Source organism: Schistocerca gregaria, chromosome 3 (genome assembly GCF_023897955.1).
Source record: "Schistocerca gregaria isolate iqSchGreg1 chromosome 3, iqSchGreg1.2, whole genome shotgun sequence".
Classification (NCBI taxonomy): domain Eukaryota; kingdom Metazoa; phylum Arthropoda; class Insecta; order Orthoptera; family Acrididae; genus Schistocerca; species Schistocerca gregaria.
In genome coordinates, this window is record NC_064922.1 from 669,126,222 (window position 1) to 669,152,887 (window position 26,666).

At 43.0% G+C, this 26,666-nt stretch overlaps 1 protein-coding gene across 2 annotated transcripts in view; it reads right to left on the reverse strand.

Moving 5' to 3' along the window:
• The window catches only part of LOC126354714 (diuretic hormone receptor-like), a 1,166,839-nt gene extending 1,151,351 nt beyond the window's left edge, over nucleotides 1–15,488 (reverse strand). The window contains exon 1 of one of the 2 annotated variants that reach the window (XM_050004564.1): nucleotides 15,376–15,488. The gene's annotated coding sequence lies outside the window, so the exon portion shown is untranslated. The remainder of the gene's footprint in view (nucleotides 1–15,375) is intronic. The other variant, XM_050004563.1, reaches the window with a different exon arrangement.
• Between the last annotated feature and the right edge of the window lie 11,178 nt (nucleotides 15,489–26,666).

Consider the following 26,666-nt stretch of genomic DNA (forward strand, 5'->3'; position numbering starts at 1 on the left):
CTAATACTATATTCAAGTATGTAATACGTAGCTCACTCTATATCAGGGACAGAATCGCATTTCGTATTAGCAGTGCCTACATTCTATCCAGTATTTCCAGTTTAGTGATGTGTCAGTGTCAACGAATGGAGTGTGAACTAAAATCAATGAACCTTATATGATGTTCACACAAGTAGCCTAACAGACGATATTTTAAAGGTTTCATATCTCCCAGTTACATCTCTTAATTACCGTATTAGTAATAAGAATGAATTTAGAAACGTGTGAGAAATACTTAATTTCAAATTCTATCCGTTTACCTTCCATTACCCCTGTTCTAGAAGCATCCAAGTTTTTGAGGACAAATGAACATCTTTGTTGCATATGATACTTTCTTATATCCGTTTTAGTCTCTAGTAGATGAAAAGTTAGCCAAGTTTGTGAAAAATCATGTTTTCTTCCTAAGACGAAGTAAAACGATAAGAACAGCCGTAGTGAGTGTTAACTAGTGGTAGTATGTAGTGTGTTACTCCATGGAGCCCACGAAAAGTCACTGTTCCAAGTACTACTTTCCCATATGCATCTCCCTTGTGGACGTAGTTTACTGATTTACCACATATGTTCAAGTATCACATAGCATTTGGTTAAGTTAATCAGGCAATTCCGCTTGTAAGTAGTTAGATAAGGTACTGAATATGCCTTCATTCCATTTAATAGTATTTTATGATTCTAGTGCGTTACGGATCCTGAGAACAACTACGGCTGCCTTTACTAGCGCTGAAGCAGCCTGGAAGTGAGTGGCTGAGGATACCTCTGATACCACAAGAACAAGAATGACGCAATGTTTAAAATGTTTCTTTCGCTGAAATTTTCATTAGCAAACAGAAGTTGAAAACTGAACATGTATAAAAAAGGTATTTGCATATTCTAAAATGTATTTACTTCATCCTGAATTGTACGAGATTCATGGTTTTCCTCAATTGAGGCTCATTCATTTAATTACACTGAAATCGTTGATAATAAGGCAAGAATATCACAGCATCAAGTTAAAACCATACAGTACTAATTGGCCGCTCGGGATAGCTAGGACTCTTCCGCCCTTACGCAAAATGTGCTTAGATGCTGAGGAGAAATCCAGATGGTTCTGGTATATAGACTAAATACTTTTTGCGCCCCATTCGTATGACATTTTATTAGGTGAACCTAATAGCTAGTACTGTGTATGATCGTGAATCCCACATCTTCTGCTCTAATAGTAAATCTGTGAAACTGTTGTGTCTGTCTGTTTGACTTTTTGGAAAGCTTCTTCAAAACCACTGCACGAATGTTAGTGGTGTTTTCGCAGATAACTTGAGCATAGCTTGTGGTGACGTACCGCCTTTATTTCATAAATATCGGACCACGGAAAAAGAGATAGTGTGACTAAAATTTTTACTAAAATCGCCTTGTCGATCTGTTTCAACACGCCACTCTCCAGATCCACTAGACGTATTTTGTGTATGAATACAGTGTTCTTCTATAAGTAACATATGACGAGTACTGTATGTAGTTTGTAGTAACTAGCTCGTCTGTTTATGCCGTAGTAACTAGTTATTGTTGGTTGTGTCATATCTTTCAGGTGCATAATCTGAATAATGGAGGATGTACACCCTTCGAGTAGCGCTGTGATATATAGTTGGCAACCTGTCACAGACGATGGCAAGCGGGAAGTTACCGACACTGTGTTTTGGTTTGTAAAAGTGTAGCAAGACAGATGCATTATCAATGCGCTACCGGAAGCAGGCAGTTCTGTTTTTCGGCGTTCCTGATTGATAGGAGCGGCAGTTGTAAAAGATTCTTACCTCAATTTCTGGAAACGTATGTGTTTTCGGACCCCATACCTGATGGTGAAAAATGCTGTATTTACAATTATCTATCGATCCCGCCAATTTTGAGTCGATTGCTCGTCATAACATTTAGGGGCGATTTTCTCAGAAACGCGAGGGTGTTGATCCAAAATATCTTAGAGTCCTTCGTTTTAGGTTGTACACAAGCGACCTGCCAAATTTGAGCCGAATCGGTTGGCCGTGTCTGGGGCCTTCCCCTTGTGAGCACTATGGGACTTAACATCTGAGGTCACCAGTCCCCTAGGAGTTGGAACTACTTAAACCTGACTAATCTAAAGACATTACACACATCCATGCCCAATGCAGGATTCGAACCTGCGACCTTTGCTGTCGGGCAGTTACAGACTGAAGCGCCTAGAACCGCTCGGCCACACTGGCCGGCCCTGAGGAAGCACACTGGCTACTTAACAAATTGTGTAGCAGAAGCTACTTCTTGGTTTGCAAAATATTACCTAAATTGCTACTTGACAAGCTAACTTCTGTTTCGCTTTTGGGCTTCATCATTTTTGTGAAAATGCTTTTATTGGTTGATATGCACTACCTGATACGATTAAAATAATGAATACAATGATTATACAATCCTCGCTGTGTTTAATTTGCTACTTTCACACTATTTGTTCCATAATGAAATACTGTTTTATGTATAGCAACAGCGTGATACATAAATGTGCGCTTCTGCCCATGCCCGTCTGTACGTACCGCTCGGTCGCGATTCAGGGTCTGTCAACGAGACATGCCTTGCAACATGATCGGAGGAGGAAGAGTTTGGTGCACATAACGAGCTATGCTTATCCGCCCTCGCAGACTAGTAAGGGGAGCTGATGCTATTGCACCTACATCAGCTTACTTACTTACATTATTTATCGTAACAACACTCTGACATGCAAGTACAGCCATGGATAACAGATAGTCATAAATGAAAGTTTGTAAGATTGCATCTGGACGCAATCTCGTGATGCAAATTGGTGAACTACTCGACCGAATAGTAGCGTCTTCGGTCAAGAATATCATCATAAAGGCCGGGAGAGCGGTGTGCTGGCCCCACGCCCCTCCTGTCCGCATCCCCCATCTGAGGATGACACGGCGGTCGGATGGTCCCGGTAGGCCACTCGTAGCCAGAAGACAGTTTTTTTTTTAATTCGCTTATTAATTATCTGCTCTAAAGCACTTAAAATCTGACAGAAAAAAATATTCTACACACGATTATCGATGTGTTGGAATCGATACATAAAGATAGCTATTCCGTTAACTCCATGGGATGATTTATAACTGGGGGGAACAGTGGCATCGAAACTGTCGACTGTTTTGACAAAGAAGCTGCTACGACAGGGCGCACTATATGAACTGCAATCCCAAGTACGGATTATCGATATGTACTACGCAGGGGCATATACGAAGACGTAACGGGAATTTGAGGGAACAACAAGACACAAAGACAAAATGAACGCAACAATTTATCCGTCGGTCCCCTATTCCACGAAATACAATTCACAATTCAATGCATAAGCACTTTGTCCTTAAATTAGACTCAAATTTAACCGTGGACGTTTCTGAAACTAACTACACAAGTTTCACATCGTAAACACACTGATAGGCTCTTGTGGAGAAGAGGAGGAGTCACATAAACTTTTTTGGCTGCCTTATACTAAGTATATGGACGTACAACAGTCCTACTTTTGAAACTTGGTCATATTTTTCCAACCTTCGTTACCGCTTTCGCATACAGAGGTGGTCCATTGGTCGTGACCGGGCCAAATGTCTCACGAAATAAGCATCAAATGAAAAAACTACAAAGAACGAAACTTGTCTAGCTTGAAGGGGCTATGGTTGGTCCGATAGATGGGGCTACCGTTGGTCAACAGATAACAACTGCGTAATTGAAGTAGGAACACCCATTTTCTATTACATATTCGTGTAGTACGTAAAGAAATATCAATATCTTAGTGGGACCACATTTTTCGCCTTGTGATAGATGGCGCTGTAATACTCATAAAAATATGGCTCACAATTTTAGACGAACAGTTGATAACAGGTAGGTATTTAAACTAAAATACAGAACTTTGGTACGTTTTAACATTTTATTTCGGTTGTTCCAATGTGATACATGTACCTTTGTGAACTTATAATTTCTGAGAATACATGCTGTTACAGCGTGATTACCTTAATGCAATAAATGCTCAAAATGATGTCCATCAACCTCAATGCATTTGGCAATACGTGTAAACGTCATTCCTCTCAACAGCGATTAGTTAGCCCTCAGTAATGTTCGCACATTAATTGACAATTCGCTAACACATGTTGTCAGGCATTCTCGGTGTATCACGATAGCAAATATCCTTCAACTTTCCACACAGACAGAAATCCGGGACGTCAGATCCGGTGAACGTACGAGCCATGGTATGGTGCTTCAACGACCAATCCACCTGTCATGAAATACCACTTCAACCACACGCGAGCTATGTGCTTGACATCCATCACGTTGGAAGTACATCGCAATTCTGTCATGCAGTGAAACATCTTGTAGTAACATCGGTAGAACATTATTTAGGAAATTAGCATACATTGCATCATTTAGATTTCCATCGATAAAATGGGGGCACTTATCCTTCCACTTATAATGCCGCACCATACATTAACCCGCCAAGGTCACTCACTAATGTTCCACTTGTCGCAGCCATCGTGGATTTTCCGTTGCCCAGTAGTACACATTATGCCGGTTTACGTTACCGCTGTTGGTGAATGACGCTTAGTCGCTAAACAGAGCGCGTGCAAAACATCTGTCATCGTCCCGTAATTGCTCTTGTGCCCAGTGGCAGAACTGTACACTACGTTCAAAGTCGTCCCCATGCAATTCCTGGAGCATAGAAATATGGTACGGGTGCAATCGAGGTCGATGTAGCATTCTCATCACCGACGTTTTTGAGATACCCAATTCTCGCTCAATTTGTCTGCTACTGATGTGAGGATTTGCCGCGACACCAGCTAAGACACCTACTTGGTCATCATCATTTGTAGCAGGTCGTGGCTGACGTTTCACGTGTGGTCGAACACTTCCTGTTTCCTTAAATAATGTAACTATCCGGCGAACGGTCCGGACACTTGGATGATGTCGTCCAGGATACCGAGCAGCATACATAGCACACGCCTGTTGGGCATTTTGATCACAATAGCCATACATCAACACGATATCGACCTTTTCTGCAATTCATTAATGGTCCATTTAACACGGGTAATGTATCACGCAGCAAATACCGTCTGCACGTATTTATATGTTTGTGACCATCACAGCGAAAAAAGTGGTCCAACCAAAAGTTCATATTTCCTTAGATACTACACGAATATGTAATAAAAATGGGGTTTTCTATTTTAATAAAACGCAGTTGATGTGTGTTTGACCTATGGCAGCGCCATCTAACTGCCCAACCATTGCGCCATCTGGTTTCTCCCTTCAAGCCAGACAAGTTTTTTTATTTGTAGTTTATTCGTTTGATGCTTATTTCGTGAGATATTTAGCCTGGTCAATTTCAATGGACCATCCTGTATATTCATCCTGTCATTTGCTTTGAGTAAATTACAAAAAGCCATTAAAACTTTAAATTTCTATTACGTGTTTCAAAGCTCAGTATCTTCAATTTGTGAGGATACTGATGTGAGATTAATTTTAGCGTGAATTTGTATAATTTAAATGCCGTAAGAATTTTGACTTTTTTTCGTAAGTGATCTCTATTCTGTCAGAAGAACCAAAACAAGAAACCACAATTTATGTAGAAGTATAACAACAAATTTTTGATTTCAATATCAGCACAACTAACTTCGTTGTTGTCAACAGAAAGCAGGCGTCAGGTTGGCTGGTCTGATGGCCATAATACCTTAGCAGGCGTAGTTACACTGGACGTGAAGGGCTTGCTATCCACCAACACGTCAATTTTATCATAACCACGAGGATTTAAAACTGGGACGAGATCTGATGCTCTGAACAGCATGTTGATTTAGATAAAGCTCTTTTACAAGAGAAAGTCACAAAAGGAAGAAATAGCAGATTGGGAACAGGTTCTCGTGTGACAGCTGTGGAATAGCTGAAGCGCTGCCGACTACGTCACGTTTTGTTTTATCACGCTGACATGTGAAACGTCCCCTTACAAAAATTATACATGACTCTGCTTAAACTGACACAAGATATTTTTAGCGCAACGAAATCTGACTTTCAAAAATCCCTACAAAAGAATGGCCCTGACTTACATTGACCTATACCTTTCACAAATCACTTACCTCACAAAAATACTCATTACTCGAACTACTGCAATACGGCGAGCGCCACTACTGCCAGCTAAATAAAAGATTCAAAGTACTGAAGACACTAACTACTGATAGGCATAGTTAGCAAATGAAAGATTTTGATAGAGAACAAACAATGTATTTACCTCACTAGTGTTCAAAAGTGATAATATATATAGCAGTTCATGACATCCATTCTTACAAACATACTGCTCCTGATGGGCACACGTCCAGATCACCCGCTCTCAAAAATACGCCATCTCACTTCCCCATATCCACCATTGCTGGCGGCTCACCTCCAACTGCGCAACGCTACGCGTTGTTAACATCCAACAGCCCAACACTACAATAGTAAATTCCAACAATGCTAACCAGCCATGGTATGCACACAGCACAGTCAGTGATTTTCGTACAGAGCGCTACGTGGCGTTACCAATAAAAAAAACTAAACAGCCTACTTACACATGCGTGAAACGTGGAAGATTTTTCAAATTATCTTTCACACAGCGGTGGCTCTGAAAAAAGGGAATAACTACAGACGCTACCTTCACTGTTGTACTACAACAAAGTATGAATAAACTACTGAGTATTAGTCTCTTCTTAAATTCGAATTAGCAGTGTGCACGCGAACACACACACACACACACACACACACACACACACACACACACACACACTGAGATAGTCCTACTCCTAACGAAAGCCCCCTACATAATTGCCTTCTATCTATTAATGTGTAGCTTATCATCCCTCAGCTCCTGAAGTACATACCATTAATCATTCACGTTTCGTGACAGTACCCAGTTAGCAGCAGAGCTTGCTGTATTTCCGTGTGATATACATTAAATGCCGAGCAAAATAACTCGTCATCTTCCACTTAGGATGAAAGCCGGGCCTTCATATGTGCGAAACTTCTGGTAGAAGTTATCATTACATTTACGTAACTGGTTATTAAATTAAAACAGCTTTATTGCCCTAGGAGTGTCGCTTAGTTCACAATGTGGAGCAGGATAGACAGCAGTTGCCGTCAGATGTCATAAATTGGCTATCCTTTCGATGTGAAAACTTCTGTATGTAGACGGTTTTCACAGTTTTACCCTGTTATCATTTACAGTTGGGGTCTCATTTCTATATCAGTAACATCTGAGTGAGTCGTCCTTCGATAGCTCAGATGGTAGAGCACTTGCCCGCGAAAGGCAAAGGTCTAGAGTTCGAGTCTCGGTCGGGCACACAGTTTTAATCTGCCAGGAAGTTTCATCGTCACTATTATTTGTTCAGCAGAGAGAAGAGATGGTGCTCCGTTGCTGATCACTAGGCCATTCAAGGGTCTTCTTTTAAACAGCAAACGTTAATGTAGTGAGACTTTCGATAAATTTGTTCTCATCCTAAGGCAACATCAATGTTCGTCATAAATGTAGTGATATTCAGGATTGAGCGACGCTTTTCCTTTAATCCACATACATATACACAACACAAATAAAACATTGTACTAGAAATGCAGCAGCAATACACTGTTGGTGATGATAGCACCTGTGCAGCTACTGTCTCATGCTCAGTATGCCAAGCTTCCGTCTGACCAAACATAAACAACTACCAGGAAAATCTTCAGGACCTAGTAAGTATAATAATCAATGGTGGCATACTCGGACAACAGCGTAAGGGAGCAAATGCAGGAATCCTGCACCGCCGCTAATAGCATGGTCTTACCGTTGGTGATTTGCCGCTGCCTTCCTCCGACCTCTTACGACTGTCAAATGGGGCTCAAAGCACTATGGGACTTAACATCTGATGTCATCAGTCCCCGAGAACTTAGAACTACCGAAACCTAACTAACCCAAGTACATCACACAAATCCGTGCCCGAGGCAGGATTCGAACCTGTGACCGTAGCAGCAGCGCGGTTCCGGACTGAAGCGCCTAGAACCGCTCGGCTACAGAGGCCTGTCCTACGACTGTCAAGTGCCTGTCTGTGTCACATTGATGACTGTGATGGGTGCTTGAAGTGTAGAGTTGGGTTAGTGTTGTTACGGATGAAGGGAAGAAAGAGGGTAAAACCCGGTGTCGTAATATATCCATCAACGAGGCCGCCGAGCTTAACGTAGCCCTCTGACGAACGTATCATCATAAACAGTGTGACAAGGTCTCGCTTAATGAGAGCCTGCGGAGAGATCTGGAATTCAAAGCAGGACAGTGACGGAAAGTCTGGTGATCAGGTACCTTATGCTACCACTTATTCCCCCCCCCCCCCCCGCTTCCTGGCGAAATACCGGCAGTGGAAATTTCATCCACCACCAAGATTTGAAAATTGGAACTTTGTGGTAAGTTCCCATGGGACCAAACTGTCAAGTTCATCGGTCCCTTGACTTACACACTACTTAATCTAACTTAAACTGACTTAGGCTAAGGACAACACAAACACACCCATGCCCGAGAGAGGACTCGAACCTCCGACGGGGGTAGCCGCGCGATCCCGGGCACGGCATCTTAGCCCGCATGGCTACTCCACGCGGCCACCAAGAGCCGAACCAGCGCTTAACTCCGAGGCGAGCTCCACGATGGGGGCGTACGTTAACAACCGCGGCTACGGATGTGGGTACTTTAGAGTGTTCTGTACCTTAAAGAAACTTTTTCTTACAACAGATATGATCTAACAACGGTAATCATTTAACAATCGTAATCCATCGTTTATAAAGACAGACGCGTTGTATCACTGCAGTTGAAATTGTTCTTTGAACAGTTTGTTAGTCATTGAGAGGTCGACGGTGTCTGAGTTCACCACGAACGTTCTCACATAATGAAGCGAATATTCGTACGAACCAACGAACAAATCATTCAGACACTGCCTTATTTACACACGATTCATAGATTTTGTGCTCAGGCTCATTTTCATGTTTCCCGTCGTTCCTTATTTTCTTCTGTGTTCGCGGGAATTGCAGTGCGTTTATGTAGCTAAAAGAAAGGCTTTTGTGCAACACGCGTTTTGCTTCTTTCTCTTTTTAGAAGCATCTTCAGTGACTTACAACGAACATTATGAACCAATGAATATTATATACACGACACAAAACTGCGCTATACGCCACCGAAGACGCATCAAAAATGAAAAGAAGAGAAACGAGTTTGAAGCATAGATAACTGTGTATCTTTTAGTTGCACAGACGCATCACATATCCAAGAATTTATGCTGAATCTCTGATGGTGTCGGAGTCTCTTCACCATTATAAATACCTTTGGCCATTGCAGCATTTAACCACCGTAGAATGGTCGTGCTGAACCCAGAGTCAGTTCGATTCCCGTTGCTGGAATGAAGTTATGTAGCCAAAGGGGGGGGGGTTGTGGGTTAATATTAGGATAAGTTTCCATTGTCAATTTCTGAGACCTTCTTATAGCAATCAGGCCCGTGGTACGCTTGAATATGGGTGCACAACAGCTTGCATAGTACACACAGAATGAAGTACTTGAAGAAAGACATTACCCACTAAGGAACGAAACAAACCCCGCTGGACACCACAACACGAATTTTCCAACAGCTACTCAGCGAGATGATGCAATGCATAAGATGGTGTTCTAGCGGTGAAGACACGGTAGGTACAAATCCTCATCCAGCCAAACATCTACATTTTTAGTCGTTTTCTTCGGTAGATGAAGGTTAACTCCAGTATAAATCCTTTGATAAGGACTCGCTCGATATCCATCGTCATCACTCACCGACCCGAGTTCGCGCATCGCCTCAGTAACCTCCTCGTCGATGTCACGCCGAGCCCCTCCCTCTACCGTTCTGTTTTTGTTGTACCAGTAGTACAAAGCCAAAACTTAAACGTAGCCATATATGTTACCAGTCAAAAAGAGAAGCATTGAGGCGGCGTTTCTCAAACGACAGCTGCATCGTCTTGTTGGCAGAGTAACATCAACTGAACTTAATTTATACGTAAGACACGGTAAAGCGTATCGTACAGTTTCGACCATTTATGACTTCAAAGCAGAGTCATCTTAATAATAATCTTGCAAAAATCTTTTCGTTGCATTTGTTTCATTTTGTTAAAATATGTACCGAAAAATGGTTTAACATTATCCTACATAAAGTAAAATAAAAGCATGTAACGAAAGCGACTGAAACAGAAGTAATATATTTGAAACACCAACCAACTTTTAAGAGCTACAGAAAGTTTAATCTTCAGGATGTCGGACGCAAATGTAGTGAGCTGTTTTATGCAAACGCGTACTGAAGGTTCGTGGAGAAAAAGTCCTGCGAAACAGTCACTTTGCCTATCACTTGTCCTAACGAACGCTAAACTATCGTCCAGTTTCGTTGAGTATCCACACAATCTGACTAGAAACAACTGCAATGTATCTGAAGCTACAGGGGTTTTTAATTTATAGACGCCAAACAAGCTAATTTAGTGCTGATTAGTAATGAATCGGCTACTTTTGGTATAACTCGCCCTCGCGTTGTTTCTTTATAAAATTCAGGTAATGTAAGACGAAGAGGTTCGTGGTTTCCTGCTAGTTTGGTGAATAGTACATAAAAAACACATCACAAGATACGCGACGTGCAGTGTTAAAGTGTTTAGTATTGAAATAAAAAAAACACTTTACGTAAGAAACATAAGTAAACATTATTACCTACAACACAAAATTTATCGATTTCAGCAACGGAATGTATGTCCGTGGCATACACAGGCAGGTGGGATCACTTAGACTATGAACGAATAGAATGGAAAACGAGATAAAAGAACTCGTGAAGCAGTTCGTAGATTGGACGGTGACATACTGAGCAGAATTTATTTCAGATGATAAGGATTGTCACACAAGGCGGGAAAGTAATATTTATCTGTGGCTTCGACGAACCAAGAACCGGCTGTACTGTTTCCAGTTAGAAAGTGTCAGAAATATATTCATCAGCTTGTGTCCGAGACATAACAAATAACCCTATTTCACTGAAATTTTATACACATTGAAATTTATGGCGAAAAGTAATTTACAGTATGATTTACAGTATGATAATGACGTCTCAAGCTAAATAAATCAAACTCCATCTTGGACCCATCGCTGTGCTATTTGTTATGGAAACAAACAGCAATAGCTAAAGTACAGATAATAGGAGAAAACAGTACTGCATCGTTATATCTACTTGATCTGAAGGGGAACAATTTCCTCTTCGGCACTGTAGAACCGAGGATTTAAATTTTACGGTGTGGGTGCCATTATTATGCTGGTGTGCCTGTCCTGATAATTTTGTCGCTGAATAAGTTGTTGTTTAAACTCAAGTGTTGACAAATTATTTTCAGGTTTCGACAACAAGAATGCCCGTCAGTAAGTATCCAGTAATTGCAACAACTGTATAGCACGGCAACAGCTTCACTATAATCTAGCAAATGTAATGAAACTGAAATGCGAGTAATGAATTGTTAATATACATTACACTTTTTGTTATAGCCACTTCATCGTATTCCGTGTTATTCACACGTCTATATGGAATGTTATAGAATAATCTATCCACAAATAGCTCCTTGGCAATCATTTCGCCGGCCGCTGTGGCTGAGCGGTTCTAGGCGCTTCAGTCCGGAGCCGTGCGACAGCTTCGGTCGCACGTTCGAATCCTGCCTCGAGCATGAATGTATGTGATGTCCTTAGGTTAGTTAGGTTTGAGTAGTTTTACGTTCTAGGGGACTGATGACCTCAGATGTTAAGTCCCGCAGTGCTCAGAACTATTTGAACCATTTGAACAATCATTTCAATTTGTATTGTCAGAGTCAGTTCTGCTCTTTCACTTCCGTGATTTCTTTTTTTCCCTATTAAGTCCAATGTCCAGTTCATCACTAAATAATTTCTACCAATTATAAATACACGCTTTACTCAAACCTGAGCTTGTAGTAATATATTTTTGTTGTCTAGTTTAGTTATCATCACTCACACACACTTCGATAGGAATCTGATTTAAAAGAATTTAATTAAATTCTCACGTGGTGTAAGAGAATACATAACCATGTATTGCAGTTACAGGAATACAGTGCACTGCAGGAGAGTAAGGAAATGTGTTGTAAGGTAATAGGATGATTTGATCCGAAACGTAAATTTCATCTGAAGTGTAAATTCACTCTGATGTGCATTACTATTTGGAGCTATTAAATGGCCATTTCTACGGTACGAATACCACTCCTTATAATAGCCGGCTAAAACACGAAATTATATCAAAGAAATAAGTCGCAGTGGGATGATTTATGGACAAAGCAGTATTTCTACTTGTGTTTCAAATGGATGTGCGCACATAAAGAAGAATCTATGCATCTGTTCCCATTAGCAATAAAGCATCTGTCTTAGAGTAGTGTTGTTGTGAGATCTTTTAACGTGGGATGCAGTAGCTTGATGGAAAGGGATTACAAAAAGGCGTTTAGACAGAGAATATACTGATGTAAAATCATCGAATGCAGAGTGTGCCTCCTGAATTCGTAGGTTATTTTGACATCCGCGGTGTTTTACTAGGAGCGGTCCTGTTGGAGAAAACTCTTACCGTGAAAAGAAGTTTGTACTAACGTACTAAATCAGTTACTTTGAGACACATTTTAACTTGGATTTGGGGCCATGGTGTAAGTTGTCACTTTCCACATAAACAAATATGTAACTTCCAGAGATGCAAGAAGCGATAAATGAAAGAAAATATCTTTGGAGTGGCTGATGACTGATCCTGGGTCGTCTGGATTTAGAAGCGGACAACGCATACATTTACATCGAAGTTTCTTCCCATCATAATCCGTATGAAGTAATACTTTATGTAAAGGTCTTTCTTTTCTTGAAATATGCGGTAGGAACTTGTTTCTTGCGCTTGAGTGTACTTTACTTGTCTTTGAACACATGAGTGTTTTTCGTAATCTGTGGAACTCAAGAATCACAAAAGATAATCGACATAAAATCAGCCTGTGGGTGAAACATAACACATATTTAAAATTATTTCCGACTTATCTCTCTGTAATTTTTTAGCTCTGTGTATTTGCTGCGTTTCTTTCTCGGCGTGTCTTAGCGAGCAGACGCATATTTTAAGATCATCTGGTATTTGCCGGTTTCGATGTCATAATTAAATTTAAAGGAAAATGTAAAAGAAACCTTCGTTATTATTGCTATTATGAGCTCTCCTAGTGTGAATATTTAATACTTGTGTACTAACTACAACTTTTTCAATTTTTTTTGGCTGAAATAGCGAAATTGGCATATCATTATGAATAGTGGTAATGGTGGAATGCGCATTGAGTTCAGTCATTAATTCATTACTGGTCATAGCAAATCACGGCCCTGAGATTAGATGCCGATCATTTTAATGTGTCTTGTTCATATTATGTGCTACAACTTATTACAAATTATTAGGTCATTTATCTCTGACGAGTGGTTCTGACGGGCTTCGATTCTATCAGATACAAACCGCACAAACAACATTGTCGTATTGTGGTTGATAAAAACTAGTTCAAGTATTTGGTGGTAACATAACTGCACCCTTTACCAAGAGTTCTACGTGGTGAAAACACGGACAATAGCGGTGCATTATTAAGGCTATATTACCACCATCTAAATCATATGCTGCTCTCGTCACACATGTTGCTAATTACAACGGCGCGCATTGGTTACAGAAATAACGTATTCTTGAAGAAAGGTGTCTGATATCTTCAATTACTTGCATCAGCAATGTTGATTTCCCTCCACAGCACTGAATACACAACGTTCCAGCAAATCAAAATAAAGCTCCGCATCATCGTTTCTGAAAAACCTACATTTTTTTAGGAATCCACCGAATATGCTGCAATTACTTGGTATATTCCCAATATTTCTAGACCCATCGACCTCTTTGAATTCTCAGGGGCCATTTTGATGAATACAAAAGGCGGCCAGCACAAGCGCTCAAGTTTATTTACAACGAGTGAGCGAAGTTTACTTAGAATCATAATAGATTGTCACGGAAATTATAAGCTTCTATAGGCAAATGTTTGAACATTGGTTCCAACTGCACGGCGGAAGGATATTTAGCAAAGTTTCAAGATCTAAAGTGAAGTAAGAAAAAGTTGTGAGACACTATAAGAATAAGCAACGCATTGCAGAGAAAATTTATGAACTACTGGGACGAATTGTTGAACAGGATCGAAGGAATCTGCCTTAAGGAAACCTATCAGTTTGAATCTGAATCTGAATGGCTGGGGATTGATCACACCATTTCTTCAGTTCTGGTGTAAGCTGAATAGTGTAAACTTTATTGTTCAGCGTTTAGGAAAGTGTTAATCCGTATTCTTATAGTTTTCCCGAACACATTACTAGTGGATAGAAATGGAAGGAAACTCAGCATTGGCCGTATTTTTTGTTTCCGTCTAGTGTTCACTGAATGAATATTTCCATTTTTCGTGGATGAGTCAATACTATCAACGAGTCCCATTACGGAATATAAAGGCATGCCATACTTAAAATTCCGAGACATCTTAAGAACGCACTACATGAAGTTCTCGAGCTGACACTGCAGATCAGCTGACCACCCTATTTTGAGCGAGTAACACTACTTGTGACTGCACAAAGTTCCCAGAAAATACGCAGAATAGAAAACTAAAATGTATTGCAATTGTAAGTACCCTCTGGATGGAACTTCAGAGTGATTTCAAGAGTACGTGGACGTCAGAAGCAGCCTCTGGAGGCGACTGATCTATAATGACCGTAGCGAAATTAAGTGTCTTATACACATGGTATCGCTCCGTCCAGTAATGGTTCCAACCCAGCAGCAATGTCGCTCCTTCCAGTAAAGGTTCCAATCCACGAGCAGTGCTACACGACAGGGGTTCGATAGCTGACAGCAACATTGCTGCTCGTAGCCCTTAGGATGCACATAGGGGTTGGACAGGGGGATAGATTCTCAAGGAGCAAAGTCAGACACATTTGTTTTATATTACACATATTGTCTTATATGGCTTCCTACCTGGTCACGTTTCTTCATCTAAAAAATTTGTAAAGAATGTATCCGAACACTATTTCTGTTAACGTAAGAGATCATCTGAGAAATATGTCTCTGTTACGGAAGACACTGTGGATATCGTGGACTGACCAACCGGGATAATTATTTTACAGAAAGAAGGGGTGATGCTGAATATTGTCTCCAAGTAACGACGCACAAGTGTAATTCCTGCGACGTTCACCACACGTCTTCCCAGCGCCGCCGCGCCGGCTGCCGGCGGGCTGCCTGCGTGCGGGCTCCGCGTGGCGCGCCGCGGTACTTGCCTGTGGCTCGGCCTCAGCAGGTGGTTGCAGACGGCGGGTTGGGCGCCGCTGGGCGACTGCGGAGAGCGGCGGCCGCGCGGCCCTCGGCGGCGGCTGCGCACGCGCTAACAAGCCCGCACTGACCTCACACACACGCCCCGCCGCCCGACCCCGAGCGACAAGTGGATGGCGTCTCCCGCCCTAACGCCGCTTCTGTCGCTGCGCCGTGCGCGCTCAACCGTGTTCACGACGTTGTGCGTCTTATGCACGAGACAGTCTCTACAGACTCGTTATCTTGCGACTCGCGCCTGTGTTACGAGACGAAGCCTATGGGTTCCCTCATTACGATCACATACTAGCATGAAGCTGTAACGACCCCTCTTACTCAACCATTTAAGAATTGTTTTTAATTGTTATCTCAGAGTATTAGCTCGCGTCTGACGTGAAAAACTCTAAAGCGAGTATTTTTATTAAAATTAAGCTCCTCCAGGAGTAAATAAGATTTTATACTTATTGGACTACTGGTTTCGACGTTGGGTTAGTGCCATCTTCAGGTCCGTACACTTTGACGAAATCAATTGTGTGTGGCTGAGTACTAGAAATCCGCGGTGAGTCCAATACGTGCTCCACATTGATGATGGGTAGTAAGTAGTGCGAAGTTCAAGCCAGTGAGTGAAAGATAGTAAACAGATAACTTCATCGACTAAGATGCATCTCAGTCGATGAAGTTATATCTTTACAATCTTAGACCCATTGTTTTAAACTTCACACTAGTTACGGTGCGTCATCCACGTGGAGCACGTATTGGACTCACCGCGGACTTCTAGCACTCAGTCACACACAATTGATTTCGTCAAAGTGTACGGGCCTGAAGATGGCATTGGCGCAACGTCGAAACTAGTAGCCAAATAACTATAAAATCTTAAGTGCCGTTGGAGGAGTTTCATTTTTAATAAAGTTAGACCAGCTGTGTACCATCATCATCCACCTTAAATATGGATGTACAAAGACTAAAGCGAGTAAGTCCCCAGGTCTGATCGGAATCCCAGTTCGGTTTTACGGAGAGTACGGTGTCTGATTCTTGCTTAAAAGGGGACCGTAAGAACTTACCGTACCCCACCTGATTCATGTTGACAAACTGTGTAGGCTTTTAATAGGATTTCGACATATGTAAACAGCAGGATGCAGCTCTCTACCATATTCGAGAAAATTGATTTCGAGCACATTACTAGTGCATAGAAATGGAAGGAAAATCAGCATTGACCGTATTTTTTTGTTTTATTGTGAGCAAAATAGATTTCCGGTCACTTAGTGACCATCCTCAGTGCTGTAATGTATAATTAAAATTGGTAGGCACTGGTATAAAACTTGTGGTTATAGCTTGAAACCAGTGCCTTCCAATTTTAATTATACATTACAGCACTGAGGATGGTCACTAAGTAACCGAAAATCGATTTTGCTGACAATAAGACAACAAAATACGACGAATGCTGATTTTCCTTCCAATTCTATCCACTATTTGGCCATGGTGCACACAACACGCCATGAAATCGCTAATCAATAACATTACTAGTGCTTACAAAATTCGTATGGTCACTGGCAATAAAGGATTCTGCAGCCCAGATGGCAAACGTTTACTTTCGGAAGTGCCAAATCTGTGGACCGAATCTTGCTTCGGGTACTCCTTATTTCTTTGCCACCAAATTCGAATGAAAGATATGTTTCGTAATGAAATCGTATGATCACCGAGAACCGCTTACTGGCGTAATCCAAGTGTGTTTTGCAGTATATGCATTGAAAACTCCACATAAAATGATTCGGCGTTCATTGCAAGTACTGCATGTCCCAGTAGGTATTGTGTCCCATGTTTCTATGACCAGTATCATCCTGATACGTACACTGCTCCATTATACGTGCCACACATGTACATAAAATATTATAAATGAAATCGCTATACTGATTTGATTGGAGGTTCTTGTGTATCCATTTCTTCCCAGTATTACCATGATTGCGCTCCTGAAACACACATTTTTTTTTAATGGCTAATCTCCCTAATTTTCCTGATTATAAAGGAACCTATATAAGAAAGGAGTCTGTTTGCCACTGCCTCTGTGACCATAAAAAAAATATCTGCATCCCTTGAGGCACTGGTCCCTAGCTACAACTATCGCAGCAGTTCTACGTAAACTGAGGAAGGCGCAAAGGTAATGAGGGAGAGGGTAACAAATGTATGAAACAAAAACTTTTTAATTTTTATCTTTACTATTTTTAACTTTTTTATTTTCTCTCGAACCTGTCGAGGGAAGTCCGTCAAACCCTGCTGCAGCTGTGGAGAAATCCATTCATGTTTTCTCAAAATAAAGGGAATACCGTTGGGCAACGTATCACAAAGTCAAAAATAGTCCATCACATCAACAGTTCATTGCAGGGACATTACAGCTGCACGGCGGATCGTAAAAAGTCCTCCAAAGGAACTTGAAAATGTGTTGCTGTATTTTGGATTAAGGAAAATGGAGCACATTTGTTTGTTCGCATAAGTCCAAAATTTACAATACTCGTCACACTAGTGGCAGGACAGTGAGTCTTCGTCTCCGGGAACAACGTCGTATCCGTAAACAACATCGTTTCTACTGTTACGCGAAGCAGCAGGTGTGAGGAACACCAGAAGTCCCTGGACCACGAGCCAGACGTATATTACCGGGACGCAAACGAAGCGATAATCGATCGTGTCCGGAATCCGGCACGTGACACAAAACGAGGAGTTAATGAGATGAACTTAGTAGAGTGGTTTCCCGTTGTCGGTGAGATAACACGCAAAGCGGGCAGCCGTGTCCATAAAATTAGCGCTCACCACCAGCCATATATTGCTCACCTTTACTGCGAGTACTTCTAATTCACATTGGGAGCACACGACAGTTGCATCTCAGCGTACACTCCCTTCGGCGATAACCAAATCACAGGCGGGAAAGAAACATAAAGCTAGATATGATCCAAAAGAAAAGAGCCCTGTGTGAAAGATGAGCGCTGGAAGTCCGACAACAACACTGGAGGGGCGATAAGCATCAAGCATTAAGCTGCTAAGGCAGGCTGGCCGGTGCCGCCACATCGTCGACTATGAACTATACTAGTGGCCATTAAAATTTGCTACACCAAGAAGAAATGCAGATGATAAACGAGTATTCATTGGACAAATATATTATACTAGAACTCACATGTGATTACATTTTCACGCTATTCGGGTGCATAGGTCCTGAGAAATCAGTACCCAGAACAACCACCTCTGGCCATTATAACGATTTTGATAAGCCTGGGCATTTAGTAAAACAAAGCTTCGATGGCCTGTACAGATATAGCTGCCCATGCAGCTTCAACACGATACCACAGTTCATCAAGAGTAGTGACGGGCTTATTGTGACAGGCCAGCTGCTCGGCCACCATTGACCAGACTTTTTCAGTTGGTGAGAGATCTGGAGAATTTGCTAGCCAGGGCAGCAGTCGAACATTTTCTGTATCCATAAAGGGCCGTAAAAGACCTGCAACATGCAGTCGTGCATTGTCGTGCTGAAATGTAGGGTTTCGCAGGGATCGAATGAAGGGTAGAGCAACGGGTCGTAACACGTCTGGAATGTAACGTCCACTGTTCAAAGTGCCGTCAATGCGAACAAGTGGATACCGAGACGTGTAACCAATGGCACCCCATACCATCACACCGGGTCATATCCCAGTATGGTGATGGCGATTACACGCTTCCAATGTGTTTTCACCGTGATGTCGCCAAACACGGATGCGCCCATCATGATGCTGTAAACAGAACCTTGATTCATCAGAAAAAATAACGATTTTCCATTCGTTCAACCAGGTTCGTCGTTGAGTACACCATCTCAGGCGCTCCTGTCTGTGATGCAGCGTCAAGTGTAACCGCAGCCATGGTCTCCGAGCTGATTGTCCATGCTGCTGCAAACGTCGTCGAACTGTTCGTGCAGATGGTTGTTGTCTTCCAAACGACCCCATCTGTTGACTCAGGGATCGGGACGTTGCCGCATGATCCGTTACATCCATGCGGATGAGATGCCTGTCATCTCGACTGCTAGTGATACGAGGCCGTTTTGATCCAGCACACGTTCATATTACCCTCCTAAACCCACAGATTCCATATTCTGGTAACAGTCATTGGATCTCGACCAACGAGAGCAGCAATGTCGCGATACGTTAAACCGCTATGCTACAATCCGACTTTCATCATAGTCGGAAACGCGAAGATACGCTTTTTTCCTCCATACACGAGGCATCACAACAACGCTTCACCAGGCTACGCCAGTCAACTGGTGTTTATGCATGAGAAGTCACCTGGAAACTTTCATGTCAGCACGTTGTAGGTGTCACCACCGGCGCCCACCCTGTGTGAATGCCCTCAAAAGCTAATCATTTGCATATTACAGCATCTTTTTCCAGTCGGTTACATATCGCGTCTGTAGCACGTCATCTTCGTGGTGTAGAAATTTTAGCGGCCAGTAGTGTAACAAGAAAGGTCAGAGCTGTATCCAGAAGGCTGTCAAGACCTGTACCACCTGGTGCCTTGGGGAAGTGAGAGACTCATTGCAGACTTTGAAGAGCATATCCTGGCTAACAATGAAATTCATCGCAGCTAACATCCGGCGAGCTAAAGTGCTTAGGACGGAAACGTTTGTTCCATGCGAGGTATGAGCGACGCTATGTAAGTGTTGAGACGCCGCTTACTTTGCAAGAGGTCAAGTGAACGGGGACGATGTTCACCGAATCCAGAAGTGGTCTGTTGCAGCAGCCTTCTGCAGTTTAGGTCCACACAGCGCCACAGATCAGCCTTAAATTCAATGGCAAAGTAGCTTAAGGCATTAGTCACACTGAGCACATCCACGTCACCCTAAGGAAGGACTGCACTGATATACGAGTTCATCGCATGCGATTTACGTACATTAAGGGAGCTACCCAACATCTTGCCGTAGGTCGTCATTCACGCAAGTTCTACCCGGGTATCGTCGTCATTTCGAAGGCAGAGGCTAAATCGTCCTTATAGGTAATGCCGCAAACTCGATGTCTACCTAGTGACATCCCCGGAAATTGCTATCGAGCTCCAGATAACAACGTTTCCAGGGCGAAGAGGTATAGCAGCACCAGGAGGTGGCGCCCCTGCCGTACCGAACTCCTGATTTGGCATTGTTTGTGTGAGCCTGTTATTATATGGCACCCGGGATATAGAGCCGACAATAGTTTCTGTTCATCCCATTTGACGGAGAACTTCCGTAAGAAAGGAATGATCAGCCCAGTCAAATGCCTGTCTGAAGTCTAAGGGTACCAACGCCGCAGGGAAATGTTCAGCTAGAGCGAGGGCATTCAGGTCCCTGTAGTGACTTAGCACTGTCGGAATACTGTACGTGCCACCTAACGACGCCTGATCGTAGGGCACGACACGACGGGCCGGCCTTCTAATAGACATGTAAAGATATTTATATCTCCATTTAGCAGGGTCAAGGGGCGATAGCCTCTGATGTGTGGACTCCGTGATGTTTGTGAATAGGTATAATGAAGCCTTCTAGAAAGGCATCACGGACATTCATCCCGGGGGAATCAGTTCTTGGTAGATAGCGCAGGTGCTAAGGGAAGTTCGGACACACGATAAAATTAGAGGTGGATGGCGGCAGGACCAGATGACTGGTTAGCAACTCCCGTTTGGATAGCATTGAGGACTTGGTCATCTATTTCTAGTGCCTCCAATGTCAATGTCCTCGTGGCGAACGAGAGCCGAGTGATTCCTTCTACGACAGCCGATTAATGGGCCTAGTTATAGCACAAACTAGCGTAATCGGTGTGAAGGATAGGTCCAATGTAGCTTGACCCTCGTATTGCCTACCTTCGTCATTGATGATGATTCGAATCAGCGCCCAGCGCTGTCGGCGTCGTCTGTCTGCTAGACGATGGTTCATCGGCAGAGCTTACAAAGTAATATGGCCACAAGTGTGCATCTACAGCACTGTCCCTCCAAGGTGGTGGCACGTAAGGACTGTGACCTCTAATTAATCGCGATTCACTATTATACAATGTTCAAGCGAAAAGTCAACGTAGAGCGATGCACAGCACTTGGTAATAAATGTTCAGGGACTGCTTCCTCCTAGCTGTTCAGTTTCTGCCATGCACCATAATGACCTGTTGGAGAGCAACCTTCTCACAGGATATCAGCCACCATAACGTAGATGAGTAAGCACCTCATTTGGGGCAACATGAAGTTTCCGGCTGTCGGGAGACGCCTGTAAGGCCACATTCAGTTTCCAGTCACCCCCTTCCCCTTCCAAGCCACTCGAGTGTGGCCATGCAAACATAAACCAAATGATCGAAAAGAGTGGCAGCCAAATCTCAACAAGCCGGGTACCTTCCACCAGCGAGCGCAAGATATAAAGCAGTCAAGGCAACTGGTAGCGGTGTAATTGTGAAACTGGGACGTTCACCAGGAATGTATTCCCACGTGTGACCAAGTTTGACACGGTCGTCGATCGTGTCAAAGTCTGCACAATGCGAATCACGTGGCAGCTCATGTTTATGGTGGAGGACGAAATTAATACCAACGTGCGCCAGTGCATTTTTGCCTCCCCAGACTACCTACGTAAAGAAGGCAGAGCGGTGCTTCGCCTCTCCTATCCTGAATGAGGGTAACTGTTGTTGCAGGTAGTCGACGGGTAGCCGTTCGTGGATAAGGACAGCTACCGATATATGACACGTACACTCGACAGCAAAAACAGTGCGACACGCTTGCATCCCAACGTGCAGGCTGCACTTGAATGTATGCAGCCAACATAGCATATCTGTGTTGCACATCGTAGCAACCCTCCACAGTACAGTCGTTGTAAGGTACACAATGGGTACCGCTAGTGACTACTAGAGAACACTGGTCTTTATGACAGTCCATCCAGATGTGAAGCAACACCACGATCAGAAAGTAGTTAACGTTTGTAAAGTAAAATTTATTACAATAAGTGACATTTCAAACGTTATGGGACAACTAATTGTGTAACAAAAATCGTTCATTAATCTTTAGGCACAGCTAAATATCTGGGACAGTACATGGATTTATAAAGTTGTACGGCAATTGCAAACAAGTTCTTTGCTGTCTAAAAGGTTTACCCAACACATGCTGAACGTCGTTCAACGTTCAACATGCAGCAGTCTCGCATCAACTTTATGTAATACTTAGCAGTTAAAAGAAAACGTGATTCACGGCGGCAAGCACTCTACGGAAATCCCAAGATTAACAGCGAATCACAAGTAATATGACTGTTCACATTACTCATCAACAGTTACTTGTAGACGAAGTTCTACTTTAAATGACATGACCAACGATCGTTCTGGATCAGAATGCAAAACCAGAACGTAAAGCCATTGTTAACCAAGCAAAGATTTGTGCCTCATCGAGACTCGATCACTAGGCAGAAAGAGACGTCAAATATAGACATTTGCACCAGTATCAGTTATCAATTCTCAACTTGAACGTAAATGACGATAATGTTTGTACAAAACCGGGAACCCTAACATGACAATTACCTTCTTGATAATTACCGTCGAAAGACGTTGTATATTGTTGCATTGTCAAGAACAAACTATGCACATTTTTAAAATTAAATTACCATCATATAATGCTGGTGACAAGGATGCGAACCCAGAACCTAATCGGATTGTTGAATAAGTACGTAAAATTAGAATGTAGATATCACAGTTTGTCACCAGTAGTGAGGTTGGAAGCTTAAATGACGACTGAACTTGTGTTGCCTGACCGGAATTCAAACACGGCGCCTACCGCCGTCTTTGTCTGACCAGGAACAGACGAGAAATGTCCAGTGTTGGTCAACCTTTAGCGAGATGTGCGCACGTTAAACTAGAAATACCTGTAAGGTGACGAAAACGTCTATGCTGACTGAGAGTCGAGCGCTGCACACAGGGTTACGAAGACACGTTAATAATCAAATTCTTATTTAGTAATAGCTAGGAGTAGCATGTTTAGTTGCAAACCTTAAGGCCTTTCTCACCACTAGTAATGTGTTGCCTAATATCTACGATATCATGGTCTTAAGTTACAAGTGGATTGACTGCTGTAAAGAGCAATGTTCTCTAGGAGTCGTGTATCATATAGATGTAAATGAAGTGCCTCAGCAGAAAGTAATTTCCGTCATGTAGCAAGTATTATTTCAGAGACACTGAGTACATGTTATAAGTGCATAAAACGCGTATTATATACTACGTGTAAACTATTATTAGGAGAAGCTGCCGCCAAACCTGTTTATTTGTGCATTCCGCTTAGTTGTCGTGGTTGGATGCACGTTTTCTTAAGGCTACATCTAATGCACAGCGCCTACTAGAAAGAATAGTTTCCTGCGTCATGCTATTGCTAGGTAAGTGAGATATTTTATGGTAGCTGTGTTTAAAATGAATGTATTTTTCAACGTATTGTTCGTCAAATTATTGAATGAATCGTCAACTGTAGGGGTGCCTGCACATGTTATAGCATAATAGCTGTAGCTGCGTTAGTTTATACTACAGACTTGGGTAGGTTACGAGCAACTTTTGAGCCGGCCGGTGTGGCCGAGCGGTTCTGGCGCTTCAGTCTAGAACCGTGCGACCGCTACGGTCGCAGGTTCGAATCCTGCTTCGGGCATGGATGTGTGTGATGTCCTTAGGTTAGTTAGGTTTAAGTAGTTCTAAATTCTAGAGAACTGAAGACTTCAGATGTTAAGTCACATAGTGCTCAGATCCAGTAACTTTTGGTCCTTCAAGGGGTGATCGTGGCCTTGCGGCCCGGGTCTGTACAAGCTGCGGCTCGCGAGATACGAGCCAGTCAGGCTGGCCGAGGCGAAGCGGAAGTGAGCGAGCTGGCGGTGGCGTTGGTGGGCAAACAGCCCGGGACGAGCCAGCACGCCTCTGCCTCTGCCGCTCCGTTTGACGTAAATATGTTTACCTCCTCTCCTGGCATCAGTATAAGTGCAGCAAGCAGAAATACACATTAGGCTGTGTGCCGTAATGGCTCACTAGTAGAGGTCTACTCGAGATAGAGTCGTCGCTCTCATTGAAGAAGGAGGATGTTCCATCAGAGAAGTTGGAAGACGGTATGGCGTACCACATACCACTGCAACGAGATGGTGGAGGATATGCCTTGAAAGAGGCACCACCAACAGGGCTCCTGGCTCAGGCAGGAAGAGAGTGAGCTCGCAGCACGAAGACAGGGACCTAACTTCTAGGAGTAAAGAAAATCTCTTTCTCAACGCGAAGCAGTTGCGGCGGGAGACCAATTTCCCCGGCTCCAGTGACACGATTCGCCGAAGGCTGAGGGACGCTGGACTGCATGCCGCCGTGAAACAACAGCTCAGCGAAGATACCGGCTAGTATTTGCGGAGCTGCATCTGAGGGCGTCCTGGGACAACGTCATTTTCACTGACGAGAAGCGGGCCGGTGTGGCCGTGCGGTTCTAAGCGCTTTAGTCTGGAACCGCGTGACCGCTACGGCTGCATGTTTGAATCCTGCCTCGTGGCAGCGATGTTTGTGATGTCCTTAGGTTAGTTAGGTTTAAGTAGTTTTAAGTTCTAGGGGACTGATGACCACAGATGTTAAGTCCCATAGAGCTCAGAGCCATTTTTGAACTGATGAGAAAGTTTTTCCAACCAGTAACGACGGTCCACGAATCATTTACAGGGCGCAAGGGACTCGCCATCGACGCTAATATGTAACTACTACGAGAAGACGTGGCAGGCTATCTGTTACCTGCTGGGGTAGGATTTCTGCGAGAGGGGCGGGAATTCTTCACAGGATAGAAGGAACTCTGGACAGCATGCAGTATACCCACATATAGGAAAATGTGATGTTTCCGTCTGTGCGAATGCTGTACGCAGAGGGGGACGTCACGTTGCAAGTAGACCATTCTTCCATTCACATGTCTGCATTTGTGCGCCAGCGGCTATCCACGATTGGCGTCAACGTCATGGACTGGCCGCCACGGGTTGCTGATATGAACGCCATGGAAGACATGTGGGCTGAGGTCGCCAGAACATTAACAGAGAACTGGTCACGAAACCAACCAACTACTACGGACGCTCTTTGGGACTGCGTCCTGGACGCCTGGGAGGAAGTTGCTTCTTCAGGCTGTTACGTCCAACGGCTTATACATTCTATGCCAAGACTCATGATAGAAGCACAAAATAATGAAAGATTCTGGATAAAATGTTAGACTCGTTAAAATGTTTTGTTATGTCTCCTTTTTCGTCATTTTTCCTCATTGGGAGCTAGTGGAAGATCGCGTGGCAACAGATACAATATGGGTTAGTTTTCCTTTGAGTTACCTTTTTAATTCAAGTGTGTTTCTTTAGAATATACAGTTTGTTAAATATTCCATATTGGTTTCATTTATATCCTGTCTAGATACTTACGAACTAATCATCTTAGATGGACTCTGTCACAGTAGTTTTTGTCATTTCAAACACAGCTTTCTCTTCCCTCCATCCATGAATACACCCTCCGTCCTTCACACGATAAGCAAACAATTTCATATTATGTTGACTCGTTGTTAATATCTCCTCTGTTCTCTCTCTCACTCTCTCTCTCTCTCTCTCTCTCTCTCTCTCTCTGACAATATCGCCGCAAACGCCCTTCTATTCCAATCCCCCAAAACTTTACACACAGCTCTAGCGGTTTTCATTGACGCTACATTTTCGCTTTTAACTTCTGTTTTGTTTATTCTCTGTCATTCCTCTCAACACCTATTAAACCGTATTCTTTGATCTCCCCTTCACTATAACCCATTCTTCGTTCTCAAAATAGACCTTCCTTATGTCTCAGTCCTAAGATAATACGATCTGTGGCACACATCTAAGTAAGCAATACTTTGCAAGCATATCACACTTATATTTTGCACTTATGCGCTTCTATCCATTCCCAGATCTCGACCTCCTTTCTGTTGCCCGTCCCTTGAGATCTGCATCTAAATCTAAATGAATACTCTGCAATTCATAATTGTGTGCTTGGCAGGTGGTTCTGTATTGATGCATAAAACGTGTAGGTTCACATCTCACGTCAGGTGTAGGTTTTTAACACACACAAGTAACTCTCCTTGACCCCTAATAACGTCAAGTGCAGAGGGCCGGTAAGCTCCGTAGTTCAGTATCCGCAGTAAAGGTAATATCCCTTCACTGCAGATTGGGGCAGAGCGGCATTCGTTTGAGCTGTGACAAATGGAGAAACCCAGAAAGGCAGAGACTCTGTCTCCAGCAAGCCGTCGTAAACTAGAATGAACCAATGG